General features: G+C 42.8%; 1 protein-coding gene across 1 annotated transcript in view; it reads left to right on the forward strand.

The window, feature by feature from the left end:
- The first annotated feature begins 3,910 nt into the window (after positions 1–3,910).
- The window catches only part of LOC142897996 (low-density lipoprotein receptor class A domain-containing protein 4-like), a 181,091-nt gene continuing 170,327 nt past the window's right edge, over positions 3,911–14,674 (forward strand). The window contains exon 1 of the mRNA XM_076040697.1: positions 3,911–4,028. The gene's annotated coding sequence lies outside the window, so the exon portion shown is untranslated. The remainder of the gene's footprint in view (positions 4,029–14,674) is intronic.

Consider the following 14,674-nt stretch of genomic DNA (forward strand, 5'->3'; position numbering starts at 1 on the left):
TTGTTCAATCCGTCCCAATCAACATTTTGGAGACTTTTACGTCTGTCTACATAAGAACTTACTTCATACATTTAACTTTTGTACATACGTACAAATTCATCTTAACAAATCAATACACCAGGGTGCGTGTTTGCACTGAAAACAATGATATGAGCGAGATATTTGGAAATCAATGTGAGTGTGATGCAGGTGTGGAAAAATCACTTATAATCAGATCTTGACCTAGAAGTTTGATAAAGTTTCACCAAAAACCTTTATTTTTATTTATTTTTTTTATCTCTGCGTCACACTTGTACTTTATATAGGACACTGCACGTGTTTTCCCGTGGGAAGCCCAAACTCTCTGTTCTATCCTCCACTTCAGCTGAAGGTGCAGAGCAGGGAAGTGGAATAAAGGTGTTACTCATCATAACTTTCTTCCTAAATATGTCAAGCTACATTTCTTTCTCTATCATCCAATAATATTCTTCATTCCTGTTTACTGTTCATTTTTTTCCCTTGTTTATTTTTTTTTGACATCTTCTCACTGTTCCCCTTCAGAAGCAAACCTTTTTTTGTTTTCTAGTCCATCTGCAACTCCTGCAGACATAATTTTGAAATGAACAGTTTCTCTCACTTTACTCATTAAACCAAATTCTCCATTTTGCTACTACTCATCAAGCACTCGTCCAGTCCACTCTGTTTGTGTCCACAGTTTTTAAATAATATTGCAAACATAAACTCAAGCAAATAGTAAAGACACTGCACGTGGCTGGGACTTTCTGCGTGTCTGCTTAAGAATGATCTATCTGTGATGTAAAACACTACACTGCTCAAATAGATAGATAGATAGATAGATGGATAGATAAATAAATGGAAGACATGGTCAGCACAATTTAACCCCCAAATCAAACAAATTGGACAGATTCAGTTGAATATGGCGACACCTACTGGCCAACGTTCAATATCGCTCAAGCGTGGAGCAGTAATTGGCAAGGTGTCCTGAAACAGTTCTGTCGCGCACGTTTAACAACAACTTTGTGCATCTTCAAATTATGGACTGGTTTTTATTCTTGAACATTAACAATCTAGTTGTATTATAATGTCACCAGATACAAACTGACCTAATAAAGTTTCATTTGGGGCGGCACTTGTTTTTTTTTTGTTGTTGTTGCTTTTTTTTTTAATATCTGTGAAGCTACAGGCATCAAAACATCTTTCCGCGATACTTCATCTTCATCGAAGAGACCAATTGCTGTCTCCCATCACATTGTCTCGGCTGCCGAGGAGATACCACGAAATAGGCCAGTACACTTGGATAAGTGTACGAAGAATGGATACATAACATCATTTATGGTACAAGCTCATCTTGTTTGAAAGCTCCCCCCCCATATTTCTTCATCCAGCGTGCGCGTCTGCAGTGATTCACGAGGATTTGAACGAACGCTAAATGTTAATAAGGAACCCCTCGAGGATGTTGCTGTGCTCTGTGCGTGGAGTTGATATTAGATGTGTGGCTTCTCTAATTGACTCGCAGCTGACATTTGTAAAGCCTATGGAAGCCTTCCACATCAAGCCTTACAAATTATTCCCTGAGGTGAGGCTGCAGTTTTCTACGACAGAAAGAGAAATCAGAGGCTGCAGGTGTCATTTTATATTCACGTTTAACTGATGGTGGTTTTTGCCCTTTTAAGATGCATCTCATAGTAGCTTGACTACTGTTCATACAGGAATGGTTAGTGTAACTAAGCATGACCAATTAGTATGAGATTACTTTTCTACTTCAACACAAACACAGCAATCCCATCGCCTCAGTTATTACCCAATGCAACGTGTCTTTCTGTGTTTTTAATGGATTTTACTTTGACTTATTTTAAGGTTATTCTGACATTGTCTTGTGCGGATCTTTGTTTTTATATTGGAAGATTTGTCTTGTGTAAGTCCCAATGAAAATGTTAATGGTTTATTCCAAGTGCATGCAATGATTTTTTTTTTTTTTTTTTTTTGCTGTGCTAGATCTCATCACTATCTGAAGCTACCAGTTCAGTTCAAGCCAACGAGTGCAGGCAGATACGCTCGGCCTTTTGCACATCCAGTCAGAAGCAAGTGGAAGTCTTGTTATTCAGCTGACTAGTGATATGTTGCCTTGACTCCACCATTCAAATAAAAAAAAAACTGGCCTTCACAAATTTTGGGTCTAGAGACTGTAGAATTTCAATTTTTTTTCCCCATAAATACATGTGTTTGTTTGTTTTTGTTTTAGTAAGACTTCACCTCTATCAAACTTAATAATAATCCACATATTTCTCTTTTTGTTGGGCTTTTAAAGTCTGGCTTTGTGACGCCGAGCCCACCAGCACCAAAGCCCTTGTTGGCACCATATGTTGACTCCCAGCAACCTGCAGGTTTGTTCCAAACTGCACAGATGTAGTTCATTTGGTCCTAATCAGGGCCGTGCTAACAGCACGGTTAGGACAGCTAATGATAGTTATTACACGCTAATAACAATTTCCTCTGGCGAGGCTTTCGCTCGGCAGCGTGCCAGGTGTGCTTAGTCTGGTTACCATGGCAAAACTGTGTTAATCACTGCTCCAGTCACTGAAAATTGGCTTCCTGTTTGCTCTTTTAGCTTCGAGGCAGACAGCCAGAATTGTCAGTGGGTATTGGATGCACACCCACAATGAGTTTTGGAAATAGGTGTGCTGGGGGGAATGTAGGTAAACTTCATCAAGGATGGGCTATTAATTTACTAAATCAGCTTTCTATTGCACTTAGGCCAACGGGGGAACCTGAAGCCTATCCCAGCTGTCATCGGTCAAAGGCAACATAGAAAGACAAACAGCTATTCGCACTATGGACAATTTAGGGTTGCCAATTCACCTCAGTCCAAAAAAAAAAAAACTGTTGGAGGAAGCCAGAGTACCTGGAGTGAGACCATACAGATGCAGGAAGAACATGCAAAGACCACACCTCAGAGATGGAGATGGCCTCAGAGATCGAACACACTACCGTATCTTGAAGAATTTTAAATGTTCTTGTGAAATATTTTAATGCTTTTTCAGACATGGGCCTATTGTTTAAATAGTATGTAATGCAATATATTTCAATAGCATTACTTCACTATTATCATTTTTTGATGACAATGACTGTAATTATATGTCATCTGTCTGTTTTGCTTAGCGCTTTAAATGCAAACACTTAGGACCTTTAGCCCGGAACAGGATGCTAGATAAGACAAATAACCATCTGTGCCTCAAAAAAACAACCTACAAAACCTACAAACAAGTATCACAATAAAAACAAGCAGCACAAGCAACAGTCAAATTTACCAAGAATGCAAAATAGCAAAGTAAGAAAATACAATATGTGTGCATCCCATTGGGAAAACACCTGTGTTACCTTATGAAGTCCTTCAAACCTGAAGACAAACAGTTGGAGTGCACAGCAGGTACTTATATCTGCCATCTGATTGCTTAAAGGATGTGATTTTGGCTTCTCTTTAATTTACTTTGCAACAATGTGTTTATTTTGCTTTGCTGTCATAGTTTTTTTTTTTTTCCTTTAAATTGCATTTTAATCAGTTTGGTCAAACACCAGCTGCACTGCAGAGGAATATTTTAGCAAGGCGGGACACAACTGAATCATTATGATGAGCAGTGCAAATGTTTCAACTGAAGACAGCTGAATCTGCAATAGGTCTCGTTCTTTTTAAACAGGCCGCTGGGCGTTCTTCCGGCGTATTCCCCCCCCCCCCCCCCTCTCTCTCTCTCGCTAAAAAAAGTATACGGTCATGGTTTCCGAGCTATTGGACAGAAGATGATGGGAGTTTAATTGGTTGCTGTACTAATTGAAACCTGAAGATGTCGCCAAAGCTTCACGGTGAGCCCGACTTGTCAGCAGCGTGTAGTGTACAGTGGGGCAGCTGGACTTTATTTTGCTTCCCCAGACTGGAACCCACTGTAGTGCAATTGGAATTGTCTGGCAACACAACATCGCAGACTTAACACAGGCAGACACGGCACTTAACACGTTCGCGGCTCTACTTCCAGGTAGGAAGCCTGCGGCATCTCCCCCCCCCCCACCTCCTCTGTGTTGCGATTCTAATGCATATAGCGGTAGTCGTCGTCGGCGGTATGTTGCGTGTTTGCGGTAGCTGCTCAGTGGCAACACTTGGTCGGGACTGTCCGGCGTGCGGGTCTGGCTTCGGGGCCAGACGGTGGAAGTTACACCGGAGACTTGGGGCTGTTTTCCAAGCTGCGCCAGACGGCGGAGCTAAGCTATGGCGGCTAAGTTAGCGGTTAGCCCTGGCTGGCTCTCCTCCTCCATCCACCCAAGCCGAAATGTCTCTTCGCCCCCCGCCCCCGGCAGCGCAGCGCTGCATCCCCCGCTGACATGACACGGACCTCGGTGTCATATCGGCAACGTCCCCCCCCCCTGCAGCCCCAGTAATCTCACTCTGGCATTTTTATTCTGTCTGCCCCGGTTGTCGCTCAGTTGTGTTGCACTGTTTTGATTTTCTCAGACATTAAAACAAAGCTAGCGGCGAGGCTGCGGCGAGGAGACGTGACACTCTCGAGCTGTCACTCACATTTCACGTCGGAGGTGACCCAACTTCTCCGCGCTAATGAGGCGCGTGGGAGAGCAGCGACCCGGGCGGCTTCGTCTTGGGAGGAGTCGGGACAGATGTGTTGTGCACACCCGGCGTTCAGCGGCACCGCAGGGTGGGGGTGAAGACCAGACCACACCGAGTCTACGGGGAGTGTCAAGTATTAACATTCATCCACGGACGTCCTCCTCCCCGCACACCGTGTTCCGGAATTTTTGCGCCATTATTGCACATTCAACAGGGCCACAGAAATCATTGCCCTCTCTAAGGAATATGAAGGTTATCAATTGGCAGACGGTGTCTTTATACAGACATACAGACAAATGCACTGTTTAAAATGGACTCTTTCAGTTTTCCAGGCACTGGCCGCTTTGGCTGGCCACGAGTTCCAGCCCACAGATCAGGTTTACATTAATTTGATAACTGGGCTCTGTTTTCTATTTGAGCGACATGCAGGTCTGGCTTTATCAGTATGGGTCTCGGACAGTGTTGTTGGGATTACTCCATAAAAGTAGTCCAACTACTGATTACTCCTTAAGAAGTAATCTAATTACTTCTTCAACTACTTTGATTCATAAGTAATCAATTACTAATTACTTTAGTTAAAAAAAAGATAAAGAAACAGTTGAGAACGTCTCAACATTCTTTGATTTAGACTCCAGATTTCTAGCTACAAACGCAATCGCTGTTTTTCCTTTTGCTGCCTCCATTCTTGTTTTGGTGCATCATTGCATATCAATGACGTTGCATGCACGGCTGCATCATCAATCTGCGACATCATTGTTTTCGGTTGTTTTTTTTCTAAATTTCGGACATTTTGTTGATACTAAGATATTGTTAGCTTACAAAATATTTCAGAAAAGTCATTGAATCTTTACTTGATAAAGTATTTATGACATAATTATCAATTTTGCCACAGTAATCCCGTGACATTACTTCGTTTAAAAAAAAAAAAGTAGTTTAATTACAGTAGTGAATTACTTAGTAATAGATTACTCGCCAACACTGGTCTTGGAAATATTGTATTTATATTTTTTACATTTGTGCTTTCCTTGTTTTCTGACTGGGGATGGGCCCCCGCCCTCCCCCTGCTGACCTGACAGTCCAGTTCCAAGAAAGTATTGCTCAAAGGTAATGCACTCAAAGCATTGAAACATCCATCCTGTATATTAGCTCTATATTAGCTCCCTGTGTGCACATTTTACATGGTTAAAACCCATCTTCAAACACCTTTTTTATTGCAACTTGCTGCCATTTATTCTTTGGACAGCTAATAAATAAAGCGGACAGTTGAAAAGGTCAGTTGATGTACCGTGGATTTCCTACCATTGCTGGCACGCAGGGTCACAGGGGCGCTGGAGGCCATCCCAGCTGTCTTGGGGTGAAGGCGGAGTTGCACAATAGACAAGTTGCCAGTTTATCACAGGATGACAAAGGAAGAAGGGCATCTATTCTCACTCACATTAACACCTACGGACAGTTTGGAGCTGCAAATTAGGATAATGTCCACGCCGCTGGACTGTTAAAGAGAGCTGGAGAGAAACCATGCAGACACAAGGGGGAACATGCAAACGCCGACTCTGGTATCAAAGCCACAACCTTTTCACTGTGAGGTGAAATCATAGTATCATCCAGAATCGAAGTTATGTGCTATGTATATTTATTTAGGAATTATTAATTGGTCAGCAACAATTGATTAATTATCCTGAGATTTAAAGTTTTTTTAAAAAGTTTTTTTAATATACAAAAATACAACAAATAAGATGCATATATTTTTCATCTTTGTTTGCCCGTGTACTTCTGTTTCTGTTCTTAATGAGCTGAGTGACCTCTCTTACATAGATCATCTGTCTGCAGAATTAATCATTTGAATAAGTAAGTTAAATGGCAGTGAATTCATTGGTCATCAAATCCTGTCACACAGACTACAAAGAGCTGTACTGATTTTATGCTGTACAGCGATATGCTTTTGTTCTATAAGCAAGCGGTAAGTAGTGTGCCGTCAATTCCAACACTTTCTCACTCTCGGTCTCAACGTGGTCCGTCTTGTTCTCGTTCTCGTCTTTGCGATTGGTTAAAGTGGTGTCGACTACATTACGACTACACAGTTTAGGGTTGGTTGAACATAATTTTTTTTTTATCTGCAGTAGTACAATACATTACCATAAAAAAGTGTTGGTTCAATGTTGGTGTCAGTCAAGTGCCAAGGAAAGCAGGGAACAAGAACAATGCTCGTTAATCAATGCAAAATATAGATTTCTGAGAGTGATATGTATGCATGCTGGTTCTCTGTGTAGAAATGGTTCAGATTGAATAAGTGTTGAGCGTAAAGCGAGTTGAGAAACAAGTTTTGACTGAGAGACGAAACAAAAATAATCACAATGTATTTTTTTTAAAATAAAATATTTGAACTCTGTTGACACTCAGGCTTAGTTAAGGGGTTTATTTATTGAAGACTTTTGATCTTGTGACACAGTGGCAAACAAAGAATGTAATTGACAGATAGGTTTGGCAATATCGAGATGACCTAAAATTCTTCGACTTTTATACAATCATAGCCACATATAGCATCATTTGTAACATAAATGTAGACTTTTTTTTTTTTATAATAGATATACACCATATATTATATATAAGACCCAGACCCACCCATAGATCTGCCCATGTGATGACATGGTCTTCACGGTAGTTTCCAAATTTTCACCAAAAGTTGCAATCAGAGTATTTTGTCTTACATGTACATGTAACAATGTTATTGGTACTAAAATACAGTTTCATTAAATACACACAAGTTAAACATAAGCTCGCACTATACGAACGCACCTTCACTGAACTAAATGATCTCTCGATAGAAGGAGCCCTTAACGTTTATTCCTATAAAGTCGATCAGCACTCTCGAGCCCAGTGAGGCATGTTTCGGTGTGTAATTAGGACAAAATGTCACATCATAATAATAGATCAAATTGTGACAGAATAACAGAGTTCAGGAGACAGTCAGCATGTGGTTCTCCATTGCAGGAATGTGTTGCGTCTATCTATCGGGTTGTGTGGTCCGCTCTGTGTGGCGGCGCTGTGCAATCGCCTCTCCGAGCCAGACGTCTGCCTCCATCTGTCTGTTTGTCTTTCTGTGAGCCTGCGTGCGCGCGAGTGTTGCGCGCGTGCGACGGTAACTGACCGTCAAATCCGTGTACGAATGTGTGCGTGCGTCTCACCCTTCGCCAATTAGCGGCTTCTCACCTCCCGAGGCGAGAGGCTCAGTGTGTGTTAGACAGAGGAGGTGGACTTGACCGGGCTTGTCTGCAGCTGATGGCTCAGTCTTAATCTGAACTCTCACAGTAGTCTCTCTCTCTCTCTCTCTCTCCCCCTCTCCCTCTCTCTCTCTTTCTCTGTCTCTCTCTCCCTCTCTCTGTCTCTCTCTCTCTGTCTCTCTCTCTCTCCCCCCCCCCCCCCCTCTCTCTCTCTCTCTCTCTCTCTCTCTCTCTCACTCACTCACTCACTCACACACACACACACACACACACACACACACACACACACACACACACACACACACTTCAGAAGACCTGAGCTCTAGCCAGTTGTTGATAATACGGCCTTGTCTGTCTCCGGGCCCATGTGACATGCTAAAATGTGACAGTATTGTGTCGGTGCAGCGAAGGCGCGAGACGGGCAAAGATGTGTGCCAGCCTGCGCCAGAGAGTGTGTATCTATGTCCGTTTTGTGTTCACGGGAGCGCGTGCGTGTCTTTGTGTGGGCAGATGAATTGCTGCGTTTGTTTGCGGGAAGACGCGTTCAAAGAGGGCCGACTGTTTCCTGGAGCAGCACAGGCGACGTCGTGCGTCTCATTTCGTCCCTTTAACTTTTCTTTGCCGAAGTTTTTAAATATTAACATTCCAAATTGATTCTTCACACTCCTCTATAATTAATCACCGAGCCTTGGTTATGTTACATGCGCAGTTTGCAGAGAGTCTAATCTTCTCAACAACTTGATAAGGTTTGGGGGAAAAAACAGCTTGATACAACACTTTCCTTTAAGTGATTTAGCGATGAAAAATAAAATAAAAAAAAACCCCACATTTATATTTGAGATACTGCACTTTGAAAGGCTCTCCAAACACGATTTCACTTTCCAGCTAAGTGGAAAAAACATTTTCTGTTCCAGTTTTATTTTGAACATTTCTTCTTCACTCATCTCGCCGGGTTCTGAGTGAATAAATCCAATGAAAGTGGGATCAAAGTGATCTGCAAAAGCCCCTGAGAAAAGCAGTGTATCCCCTGTGTTTCCCTTGGTTGACACACCGCAGGAGAAGTTCATCAAAGAACTTAATTATCGAACATGGCGAAGTCTAATTTTGCAAATATTCAGAAATTACAGCTTTTAGATGTATGTCCTGCGTTTGCTCAACTCCCCCAACAAAGCAGCCTTTTCTCAGAATGGGTTCATCTTTATCAGAACGACAGAAAACTTGTTGAGTACTCAGATGTATTTTGACCTTTGCTCACGCTTGATTTCATGGTATTTTTTTTGATGTATTATCACCATTGAATTACACAACATAGAAATGGCATTTGCACTCTGAATATATGCATACACACAGGCCCTCAAGAAATTGCATGCACGTATACCTTCCATGAACTACACATGTGCATGTGGTTTCCCTACCTTACACAATGCATGGAGAGGTTCTAGAATAAACACGCTGCCAAAAACAATTTATTGGTCTAAACTAATGAACTCATCGTGTTATCATTCATTGTGATTATTTTTTATTTTCCGACTGTTGTTTCTCCATCTTGGGTGTTTTCTCTTTCCTCAGAGGTCACTTTTTTTTTTTTTTGCAACCCCCCCAGGCCATTAATGTTTCAACCGGCCGAATTCATCATTTCAAAGTAATACCCTAAGTGACCCAGAGAGGGTGCTGCATCTTTCCTTTTGAGCCGTATGGTGTGGATGCCACGAATTGATTTCGACCAAACCGTGGAGTGAAAAAAAGCGTCACCAATTATGCACACATGCGGGTTCTATAATACAATGAGTTGTATGACAGTTAGCTAGTATGTTGTGTGATGGTTAGAATCATACAACTAAATGAGGAGAGGTTTGTTTGCTGCATTTTTCCTCTTTCCAAAAGTTATCATGATTAGTCATCCTCTGGCCTTTTTTTTTATTTTATTTTTTTTATTTTTTTATCTTGTCTCTTGCTTCAACTTGACAGATTTCACAGCTTTTCGGGAAGGGATACTCCCGAGCATTTGGCTAATGGCGGCACAGTTCCCACACTGATTAGGAGTGGTCTAGAAACTGCTGTATTAAAAGGATGATTAAGGGGGACGGGGGCCTGGAAACAGCGAGGAAGTGCTGCGGACAGCAGTTTTCGCATTGTTAGATCCTTTAAGTGAGTTTCACAGAGAACCTTTCAGCAGTTTTGTTAAACAGTGCGTTCGCTTACTGCCAGAGTGTTTTTTTTTTCCTCCTTCTTTCCTTTGTTGCTTTTCTGTTTGCATAGCTTTGTTTAACCACAACACATAAGCAGCGATTTAATAATTTAGCAGTCGCCTGCATGGGAGACAAAGCTACAGAGAGGCAGGGAGACAAGCATGGCCCCCCCCACCCCCGCCCCCCCAGAATCCTCAGCTTCTCAGGGTTTTTTTTTTCTCCATCATCCTTTTTCACTCAAATGAATGATTTACATGCTCCTTTGCGCGAGGCAGTTTACACTGCGAATCCCATTTCTGTCTGCGCAAGTTAAGTCTCAGCAGTAACATCCTGGGCAGTGGGGAAAGCCAGCCAGTGTCTTCCTCAATGATTAGAGAAGTTGCTCTGACAGCGGAGATGTTTCCCGGCGGCTTGACGGGATCACTTTGGAGAATGCGTTTGTGTGTGTGTGTGTGTGTGTGTGTGTGTGTGTGTGTGTGTGTGTGTGTGTGTGTGCGTGTTGAAATGACTGCTGAGGCCGTTAACATGGGAGACCAGTGTTTAATATGACTCATGATTCCATGTTGCCTGTGGAACGTTCGCTCGCTCGTCTGATAATCTGTTGTGCTTCATCATGCAGTCAGAGAGTGTTCAGGTCTTCACCTGCGCCTTTGCCTGCCTCCCTGCCTGCCTGCCCGCCCCACTGTCAGGAGACTGCGAGTGCGGACTAAAAATAGTCGAGGTGTCAGCGCTCTTGTTGCTCGTCTGAGACACTTTTTTTTTTTTTTGCCCGCCTTTGTTTTAGCCACGCGTTGTCGAGCAGACCTCTCGCTAAAGGCTGGGATGTTAGCAGGCTACGAGCTCTGCATTATTGATGCAGACTGTGACTCGGCTCTGCGGGCTATAGGCTACAACTTTAAAAAAAATCAAAAAAAAAGGTAGTGAACTCGGGCTGAACTCGCAGGGCATTCAGCGGGAGACGGCGACGCCGAAGGTTGCTCAAGCCACGAGTTGAGCGACGACCTGATTCTGCCGACATAACGAGTTTACTGGTACATTTTTAATGAGAGCGGCTCCCAGAGAGAGACGGGGATGATTAAATTTGGCTCATGGGCCGGAATAGTTGGAGAAAAAAAAGGCCCGCTTTAGATAGGGGCTGAACTATGCTTGGGTTTTTTTTTTTTTTTTTTTTTTTTTAAAAGGAGGCAGGCACAAAGATATTCATGTCACTGAAGAATGTGCTAAAAATATCAAATAGGAGCCTATCGCCCATTATGTGGGCTAACAGTAACATTGAGTTTCTGAAATTCAGCCCAGTGGCGGCAAATTTTGCCCGCTCAGTGGTGTCCTCTGGTCAGTTAGACAGGTCAAACAGTGGGGAGGTTGCCTGCAGTGCGCCAGTTTCCCGCCTCTTAAATTCGTTCTGACACAAATCCACAGTAGCCGTTGGTGAGGCAAAGCATGAGTGCATGAAATTACTGAGGTTGGTTTTGCACCTGAGTGTTTAGACACCTTGCCAGGGATTCTTCCATTCCCAGGTTTCGTAATGGAAGAAGATTTAATGCGAATAAATAAAGAACTTTTGTCACTGCCTTAACATTTAATCATGTCTGAGCTGTCGCGTGAAATAAAATTAAGTCATTGCAAGTAATACGTAGGCGTCATCAGTCATCCATAATGTTTTGTCTTTGGTTTCAAATACATAATAATGGCAAACCTTGATTTCTCACCTGCTCGTCCGCCTAGGACGTTGTTTTTGCCTGCAGTCTGTCTGACAGTGAATGCAACGTGAGGCCTTTTTTACTGTAACAAGAGCTTCAGTCAATGGGATACATTCAGGCTGAGGTGAATTAGGAGCAGACTGGCTCACAAGCTTAGACCTTCCCTGCCTGGCTGCTCCTGCTTGCCTGTCATTAGGGTCAGTCGAGTGGTTCTCTAAATAGGCCTTTAGTTTCACATCGGGGCTGCTAACGCATGCATCACGTGTGGAAGACAGAGAGTACCGACCAGAGTTATACATCTCCAGGCGGAGTGCATGGTACATTTGGCATAGGCCAAAGACGCCTGGTACTCGGGGCAATAGATCACTAAATGATTTCCGCTGCTAATGCTACTCACTCGCTCCCCCGAGGGGATTGGTCGACTAAGGAGAACGCATTTCACCGAGGCAAACAACAGTTAGTGGGACTTTAATCTTCAGCGACTCCATCGCAAAACAAATTTCCCAGGTTATCCTCCTGGCCCTCTCCAACCTTTAACAGTTCAGCCAGACAAGTATTCAAAATGCAGAGGCTACGGGCACGCCCCAGGGCGTACGATTTTTTTTTCGTCCCTAGGAGGAAATTGGGATAACCATGCCCCAAACTCTTTTGACTGGTCCCTGCTTCTAGCGCGGATAGCGCAGATAATCAATACGATTACCTCTGGTGGCTGAAGGAGGTGCACTCGAGGTAGAAGTGAGAGACTTTGCAGCGACCCTTCAAATACGTTTGGGTGAGTTTGGGGCGTGGTTGTCTCGATTTTGTCTTAGGGAAAAAAAATCTCGCCCCCAATGTGGATATATTGGTATATATGTTTGCCATCCTGGAGGTAGGTGTACTATAAACTCATGGTCCTTCACTGGTTAGTCCGTCATTTATGTCAGAGAAGAACATGGCACATTGCAGCTTTTCCGCAAGGCTCCTCGATGAAACATGAACCTACAGCTGTGATAAACCTTTGGCGCGTTTAAACTGAGTTCAAGGCCGTTTGTATGAGGAGCAGCCAAGTGTTTATTGGCGGCCTCTACTTTCGTAATAGATCAAGCCGCGGAGAGTTTCACCAGATTCTCGTTTGTTACTGCATCCATTCTGTCAAAAGCTGACAGTGGCGCTCCCTCTGCTGGATGATCGCTGGCTTGCGGAGCACCTTTTGCTGATTTATGGACTGCTGCGGCTGCAAGCTCTTTGATGCTGCTTGCTTTAACTTTCTCTCCTGTTACTCTGTGGAACAGGATGTTCCCCCCTCGCCGGCCCGTTTTGTTGTATGTTACATGTATATTCAGTTTGTGGAGTTGCATATATTGTATCCAGGCAGAAATTCTCGCCATTTCCCCATCCAAATATTTTCTGAAGAATGGTAAATGCAAAGGAAAAGATCGTGCAAAAGTCCCGCGGCCCGGTACCACATGATCCACGGACCGCTACCGGTCCGCGGCCCGGGGGTTGGGGACCACTGCCGTAGAATATACTGTAAAATGAACGACAATTTACAGGTGGATTTGCAGTTACCTGCTCTCATTCACTTTTTTTGATAGCTCATTTAATTTTTGGCAATATGTTAATAATAAGAGTGACTTTTTTTTTTCAACTGTATTTTTACTTAGTAGAATATCATGCTTTGCTCTGTTGAGGTGTTAAATCGAGAGTTAGCTAGTGAGGCAGGTACAGACGTCTTATTGACACAGAACCAGGACCAACAGACATAATCAATGCAAACAATAGACAATAACATGTTTCACAAGGTGAACCCCACAAATCACCACTTTTAGAGTGGCAAATCTATGCCATTGATACTTCTAAAAGCAAAGGTTTCTACACTTTACGTCTTTGGTAAGTTGGAAGAGTACAAAGCAATTTTCAAAAGTTACACCGACTCTGAGCAAATACTTTTCTGGTCTAAGACATGTCATCAAAGAAATCTATCGCCACTCATTTTCAGACGCTGGCTTCAGGCGTTTTATTTATTTAATTTCAAAGGGAGCTACGAACTTACTTGACTTGAAGAAACTTGCAGACACTCCTAAATTAGTCCTGCTGATGCCACATTAATGTAAATCAGAGGATGACGTCACATTGCCCTCGAGGCTAAAGCATCATCTTTAAATCAGAAAGAATCCTGCAAGTTAGCATTCTGTAATGAATGCCACCCCCAGGTTTTAATAAGGGCATATCATTAAAAAAAAATGCACTTGAAATTTAAAGAGGCAGTTCACTGTAATGATAAAGAGAGGTTGAAAGTTCACTCAGTGCTTTCATGCTCAGCCTGACTCCTGCTTTAACCCATCTTGGAGTTCGACACCAACAGTTTACACCCTGTCTGCTCCCACCAGACTGCTGCCTCCACGTCGCGGATTTAGAGTTAGAATTTCAAGGTTTCAATATTTCAAGTGCTTCCCGTGCTGGGCAACAAGAAAACGGCACCTGTCCAATTTGGCTGGTGTCCGCCATCACTGTAGATGTAGATCATGTAGATTTTGAGTTAGTTTGAGTTTGTACGATTTAAAACAAACAGAAGTCGTGCAGATTTTTATAGTCTTCAAGAGTTTCCAGCGACCGCACTCTTCTTATTTAATTAAAAAAATAACAAAGTCCAGTCACCGTAGATTAATGTTGTTCCTCTGGTGATATGGCTCCCAATGAACACAGCAGCACTTAATAAGTCGGTGTTAATGTTGTTTTGCTAATGTAGACCCCAGAGAGTGAGTTGACTATGCAAGCATTTATAAAAAGGAATTAAGAAATCCTTTCATGCAACTTGAACTTATTACAGCTTATACAGTGACAATGAACCAACAGTTGCATGCCAGTATAGTCGTCTTTAACAGAGATTGGCTAGAAGGAGGCACTTGCTCATCTGTATGGAGTTGTGGGGCTGGCACATTTATCATGTTCAATTTTATTTATTTATTTTTT

This window comes from Nelusetta ayraudi, unplaced genomic scaffold, assembly GCF_046127955.1.
Source record: "Nelusetta ayraudi isolate G7.1 ecotype Tasmania unplaced genomic scaffold, CSIRO-AGI_Nayr_v1 ptg000063l, whole genome shotgun sequence".
In the NCBI taxonomy this organism is placed as follows: Eukaryota; Metazoa; Chordata; class Actinopteri; order Tetraodontiformes; family Monacanthidae; genus Nelusetta; species Nelusetta ayraudi.